The 7,437-nt window shown below is 29.9% G+C and overlaps 1 pseudogene; it reads right to left on the reverse strand.

Annotated features, from left to right (window-relative positions):
- On the reverse strand, positions 3,751 to 5,126 carry LOC107626798 (annotated as a pseudogene).

Here is a 7,437-nt window from a genome sequence, read left to right on the forward strand (position 1 = left end):
AAAAAATTATCAGAATTTATTTGTTTTGACCATCGTATAATCATTAAGGCATCAAATTAATTTTTTAATTTAATTTCTTTAGTTTAAAAATTTAACAATGTACTTTATCTCATAATTTTAAATATTAATAACTAACTAATAACAAAAAATAATATATTTTAATGACGCCGTGACATTTCTTTTTTAAAAACCAATTTAATTTGTACTAAATACCTTAATTGCTTTACTTGATTTAATTATGATTGTCTTTGAATTAATTTGTCTCAAACTTAATGAATTAATTTTGTTTAAACTATACTTTATCTCATCCATTTATCAGATTTTTGAAACATAAAATTCCAACTTATTTAATCGATTTACCAATTTTTTTTTACAATTTTGCTGCACATTTAATTTTTTTTATATAATTAAGTCCAATTAAATTAATCCAAATCCAATAAAAATTAGTTTTATTAGTGATAGCGTATTAGACATGCTCCAATTTTCTACTAACGTGAACGTCCTGCACTTTTTAATATGAATATTTTCTTCTTCATCATGTATTTTTTTTTGTCGTTGTTCTTTTATTATTGTTATTTTTTCCTCTTTCACTTTCTAATGATTTTGCAGCATTATATATTTCTTCTTTTTTTTGTTTGATTTTTTTTATTTTTATTTTTGTTAAAATGGTGAAATAAAAAGAATAATGAGAAGGTAAAACAAGAAGGAATAGATGAATAAGAAAAATAAGATAATGATGATGAAGAAGAAGAAGAGGAAAAAAAGTTTTGAATTATATATGTAAAATTTATCAGAAAATAACACCAAAAATTTTTAACCGTAACACAAGAAGCTTTTTAATTTTTAATGTATTTTTTATTCTAAATCATATTTGAATGTATTTTGTTGGTTGAGTGAGTTTAATATTTTGAATTTGTAATTTTTTAAAGATTTCTTGTGTCATTAACCAAAATTAAGAAGTTTTGAATTATGCATAATAAGTGTTGGGAGTTGAAAATATGAAAATAAATCCACATTCATATTCTATTACTACAACAGATAGACTTTAATACGAGACTCTTTAAATACTCCTTAAATCACAAAAATTTTGCTCTTATACCAATTGTCACGACCTTGGACCTTGCTCTGATACCAATTATCACGGTTTTGGACACACTCCAATGTTACCAAATTGACACTCATACTTACTCAACCTCTTGAGTTAATACCAAGTCAGTTTAACCCTCAATACTTCACAAGAAAGTTAAGAATACAAGAGAAATAAAATTTTGGTGGAAAGAACACTTTATTACTCAAGTGTACTCATCTTGTAAACTCTCCACTTTTCCTTATTTTCTTCAATGTGGGACTAATTCATCACATTCCTCACACTCCTACTTAACAATCTCCTCTTCAAGTGTGAGCCACTACATTGAGCACATCAACTCCCCCCTTTCTATCTCCTCCACCATATTAGAGTATTCGTCCATCATACCGCCGCACCATATTATGGGACACGCTACCCGGATCACTCTTGTCGAAAAGACTTTCGATGCTTTACTTTGAATACTCCTTAAACCGCCAGAACGATTAACCATCGACTCTGATACCACTTGTTCTCCCTCTTGAACCTTATTCTGATACCAAATTGTCACGGCTTTTGACACATTTCAATGCTACTGTGCCGGCACTCGAACTTACTCAACATCTTAAGTTAAGACCAAGTCAGCCTAACTCTCAATACTCAGCAAGGAAGTTAAGAACACAAGAAGAAGAAAGTTTTGGTGGAAAAGAACACTTTATTACTCATGTAATTCGAGGACGACATCATTGGCATTTCAAAACCTTCTTTCTTGTGTTCTCTCACGCTCATAGTTGTCATCAGAATCGAACCGGTGATTGAACTGGTCAGGTTACTGGTTTATTAGTTCATTGGTTCAACTGATGAGTTATTGGTCCAACCGGTAAAATCGGTCTCATGTAAATAAAAAATATAAAATAGTTAAAAACCTAAAATTAAAATTTGAAATACATATTTTTACTAACATTTTAAGAACAATTAAGTCTCGAATTCTATAAATTACTAATATAAAAATAGACATAAAATTAGTCTGTAGTACTGTAATAGTATCTTAATTGGACACAATAAGAATAACAATCTATAAACTATATCCAAAGAGTAATTTTAAAGTCTAAATATCTTTATATAATTAAATAATTTAAAAAATGTTGAATATAAAAAATATTGAATTAAGTATTTTTGTGTATATATATATATGTATTAGTTAGGATATTATATAACATGCAATATATACTATAAAAAGCATAAGAAAATAGGTTAGTGCAATGGGGGTTAGCTTGGAGCCAAGTTTGACTCCCACCTCTTGCACTCAATTTTTTAAAATTTCTCAACCCCGCACGTTGACGTCAGCATGACATCATCAACATGCGGGTTGACTATTGACAGTGCTTGTTGATTGGATTGGTTCGATTCATGTTCGTGCCAATTTGCATCGATTTGATCGGTTCGTACCGATTTTGATCGATTCATTTTTTCAAGTAGTCAGTATATTAAACCGGACTGATACAGGATTTGATTCATCGATTTTTCGGTTAAATCGATCGATTCGGTCCGGTTTAAATAACTATGTTCACGCTCTTTCTTTTTTTCTGTTTTTTCTTTGATGGCTAATAGTGAAATTTGTGTTAATTAGTGTGTGGGTGAGAAAAAGAGTGAGGCAGAAATATTAGACTAGTTTATTTTAAAATTTATAGAATTTCTAAAATTTATCATATATGTCTTAAATGTTAAGCTATACTTATTAATAAAGGCATTAATACAAAGTGTGTCAAACTATTCAATTTGTACGTGTCTAAATTTGTGAATTTTTTTTCTATATAGCCTTAAATATTTTGAGTTGTAAGATGTTATTAATAAAGCAATTCAATAGATAACTAAGAGTAATAAAAATTTTAACTTGTCTAACTATGAGTCTTGTCTAATGTATTCTTTTTACTTAATTTAATTTTTTTATTATAGATATTTGTATAGTGTAAAGATATTAACTTTTTAAAAAAATTTATGCTGATAAGATAATACACACATGAATAGTTATATGGTTTAATTACTCTGCAGGTCCCTATAGTTTTACTGAATTTTTAATTAAGTTTCTATATTTTTTTTCTTTTTAATTAAGTCTCTATACATTATATTTTTTTCAATTTAGCCCCTGTTAATATTAAACGTCAAAAAAATATTAGTGAATTATGAAATTACTTGTATACTCTTAGGGACCCAATTGAAAAGAAAAAAAATATAGGAACTTAATTGAAAATTCGATAAAACTATAAATATTCAATGAAAGATATTCCTATAATCATATTCAATGATTCTAAGACATTAAAGATATTCCTATAATCCCTTTTATTTTTTCACTTTCATTCTTTTGTGTATTTATATACAAATTGTACCAAAAATATCTTTTTTTTTTACTTTCAAAATACCTTATCTTAAGAACATACAAAAAAAGGAATGGATGAAATGAAACAGAAATAGTAATAATAAGTATATATAAATTCAATTTTCACCATTCAAGTAATCATTATGATTATGTAATATTTTACATTTGTATGGATTCATGGAATATAGTTTGTATCTTTATTCTATCATGGTACATCATAGAAAACCACAAGGCTATGTAATTTGTGTTATTGAAATTTGAAATCTAAAAATGAAAACCATAGAAAACGTTTCAGTGTAATACAAATAATCTAAAAATCAGTTCTTGTGTTGCAATCTCCCACTCTTTGAACCAACATAGGAATCAATAATAACATTGATAACAGCTGATTCTTGTGCGACTCATCAAAGAGGCTGGCTCATGGTAAATGTAACAATTCTAACATGTTTCGCCTCAGATGAGTTTTTTAACGGCAGACGGCATACCGGGCAAGTGGATTGTTTTCTCAGCCATATGTCAATGCAAGAAAGATGAAATGTGTGATTGCATTTCGGCATGATGCGTAACACTTCTCTTTCTCTAAAATCTGCCAAACATATGACACACCTGTAGAAGTAATGCGAATTAGTTATCCATTCATTGACTCCTTGAGTTTATTTCGAATCCATGAAGTGTTTTTCTTAAAAAACGATGTTAAGACAATTACAGTATCTAGAAAACACTAGAAGTTACACTACGAGGTTAAGGAACATATGAGGTGCAAGTTGTGCATGAGATGAAACTGAGAGACCAAACTTAACTGTGTATCTTCAATAGCACTAAAGGCCTCTTGGTTGAACTTCAAAATGGGGATTGCATCAAGCATAACAAGCTCAGGTTCAGGGTCATTAGCATGATTTTCTGGCTATCATAAACAATGAAAAATTAAAATCTAAATCACCAACAGATAAACAAGTAAAATAAACAAAACCACAACTTAGGTATAAACTAAACTACTAATTAGGCAAAGAATAATATCAACTTGAATGATATGATATATGCAGATTCATGAATCCGAAGTATATGATATATGGAATACTGACCTATGAAAAAGTCTCAACCACATACTCATCTTACAAAAGAATCAAATGAAAGGGCAGTATATACATTGTTCAATACCTATATACCAATTCTACATCTGATTGAAATTTATAGTCAAGTCACAGATTTATTCTATAAAAAGGATGCATCGTTTGCATCATTTGATATAGAAGCTTACAAAAGAACCAAAATTATAGCTGTCCTCATTCCTTATATGCCTTAAAGAGGATTGGATCAGAACAACAATCTAGGAACCATGACCAAATAATACATAGTATAGAACTAATTTTCACAAAAGTTGAGCAGAATATTAAAAACTCAAACTCATGTTCACAAATCACAACCCAAAAAAAAGCTTAATAAATCAGTTCATAAAAGGAGGGGGTTTGAAGAGGTGAATTTTTTACCTATTCTATGTCAATCCTGGATTCAATCTCATACATCATGCGAGATTCAACACTCCCTCTTATCCTCCCACAATTGATTCTTGTGCACATAAACACAATGAAAGTGGCACTCATCCCAAACCCAATGACCGTGGTAACCAAAGTGGTATCTGAACCCATCATCTCCAATCACCAATTTTTTCTTTTTTCAAATTTTAACACAAGAAGAAGAAGAAGAGGGCTTCGACGGCGAGGCGAGGTGAGGCACGCCGAGAGGCGGACAGGACCGACGGAGGAGAAATGCACTGCACACGATTCTCAGAGAGCAAATTAGGAGTTGGCTAGGGTTTTTTTTCTTTTGGGACAAAATGTCAAGGGTGTTTTGGGTATTTTGAAAAAATAGAGACATGTCCAATTAGCATATCTAATCCAAACAGGAGAATATTTGTTTTTTAAACAGAATATTCTATTATCTTAAACGATATTCTCACGGTAGGGACTTAATTGAAAAAAAAATTAACGTATAAGGACCCAATTGAAAAAAAAAAGTATAGGGACTTAATTGAAAATTCGGTGAAACTATAGAGACCTGCAGAGTAATTAAACCTAGTTATATCTCTAATAATTTGCATTAGGTTGTAATTATTTGTTTTTGGATTCACCAATGATTGAATTCTAGACCTTTCAATCATAGAAGCTCTAATATTATGTCATAATATTATTTTTTTCAAAAATTTAAGTTGATAAAAAGAGACACATAAATAATTATATCTCTAATATATAAAAATAATTTAATTACCAATAATTTTTTTAATGAAAACATAAAAATAAAACTGCCATGAATGAAAAGATACACACAAATTATGGGGAAAAAACACAAAAAAATATGTACATATAATTATTTGTGCTTGACTCTCTTTTTTAATCATTTGCACTCTAACAAAATGAATTGTGAATTAAAATTGTGTTTAGAAATACTTAAAAATTAAATTTATTTCCATAATTTTTATTTGTATAATTTTTTTAAAAAAATAATTGATTATGTAATAATTAATGAGTAAATGGTCAAATTGGTCTCTAAAAAATCACGCTATCTCCAATATGATCACCAAAAGATTTTTAAACCAAATCTGTCTCCCAAAAATTTTAGTTTAGTCACGATAGTCCTTCTATTAATTTTATTGTGGACGGCATTAACAAAAACTGATCTGGCACGTTAAGCTTCAGGTCAGCATTAAAACGACGTCGTTTTTTTTAGGGTGAGAGGCAGTGAATAAAACGATGTCATTGTAGACCCTGCTTCTCTCACAACACTCTCCTTCTCACTTCCGTTTCGACGTCGCAGAGAAAAAGAAGAAGAAACATTCATCATCGTCGCAAAGCCGATGATCAACTTTGATGTACCAAAAAATGTGTAGTTGACAAGAACGAAATCCTAATCCCAAAGATAGTTTTTAGTTCCAGCAAAAATCACCAAAGAGAAACCAATTTTATTAATAATGGCACAATCCTAACAAAAATTTTAGCAACAGGAAAAAAGAAAAACCTTACCTTCAAAAGAACCGAATCCCATGAAGAAAATGTAAAAACAATGACGAATAGAAGAAGAAGTGTTAGGCATCATCATGAATCCACCGAATATTCCTCCACACTTAACTCTCTCCTTCATGCACTGCTGATAATGTTTGTTATGATTTCATTCACATTGAAATTCGACTCTTCTAAAAGTGCAGCACCGAAGCCGTTTGAGATTTTGTTAAAGAAATCATCGAAAAAGCTTCTGTTGTTACCACAACCAACATACAACATTATTGGGATCTTGAAACCTTTTCCTCAAACGAAAAACAAACAGAAATGAACTGTCGCTAGTTTTTTGTAAACCGCCGCCAACTGTCGTGGCGGTTGTTGTAGAAGAAGAATGAACTGCCGCCATACACTTTCTCCTGGTGGCAGTAGGTTTGGTGATCATCAACCCCGAACCTGAAGAAGTGCTTGCTGGGACTTTTGGAGTGCCGCCATTGTTGTTGACATCAAGTTTTTTGGAAAAAGATGAAGAAGAAGAGAGGTAAAGGAAGGACCGGAAGCCGTTTCTCTTTCTGAGAGTGAAGAAGAATGAGTATGTCATCGTTGTTGAAGAAATTGGAGAAAAACATATGTTTTTGGAACTTATTTAACATAATTATCTTAACATATTTCTTCAGCACCTGTTGTTTAGTAATGTGTAATATTGATATGTTAAGTTAATGTGACATCTCAGCAAACATTAGTGCTGTTAATGACAGAATAAATAGAGGAACTAACATGATTAATTTTAAATCTTTTGAAGTCAATTTTGATTAAAAAAATCATTCAGATATCAAATTAAAAATCACATAATCTTTCATAAACTAATTTAATTATTTACTCAATAATTAATTTATATTTATATACTTGAGCTGAAAGATAGTTTAAATATGAAAAGATGTTATTTTAAGTGATATAACTGAAAAAAAATATAAACTTCAAAGAAAAAAATTCTCTAAAGTAAAAAA

Source organism: Arachis ipaensis, chromosome B02, assembly GCF_000816755.2.
Source record: "Arachis ipaensis cultivar K30076 chromosome B02, Araip1.1, whole genome shotgun sequence".
Classification (NCBI taxonomy): domain Eukaryota; kingdom Viridiplantae; phylum Streptophyta; class Magnoliopsida; order Fabales; family Fabaceae; genus Arachis; species Arachis ipaensis.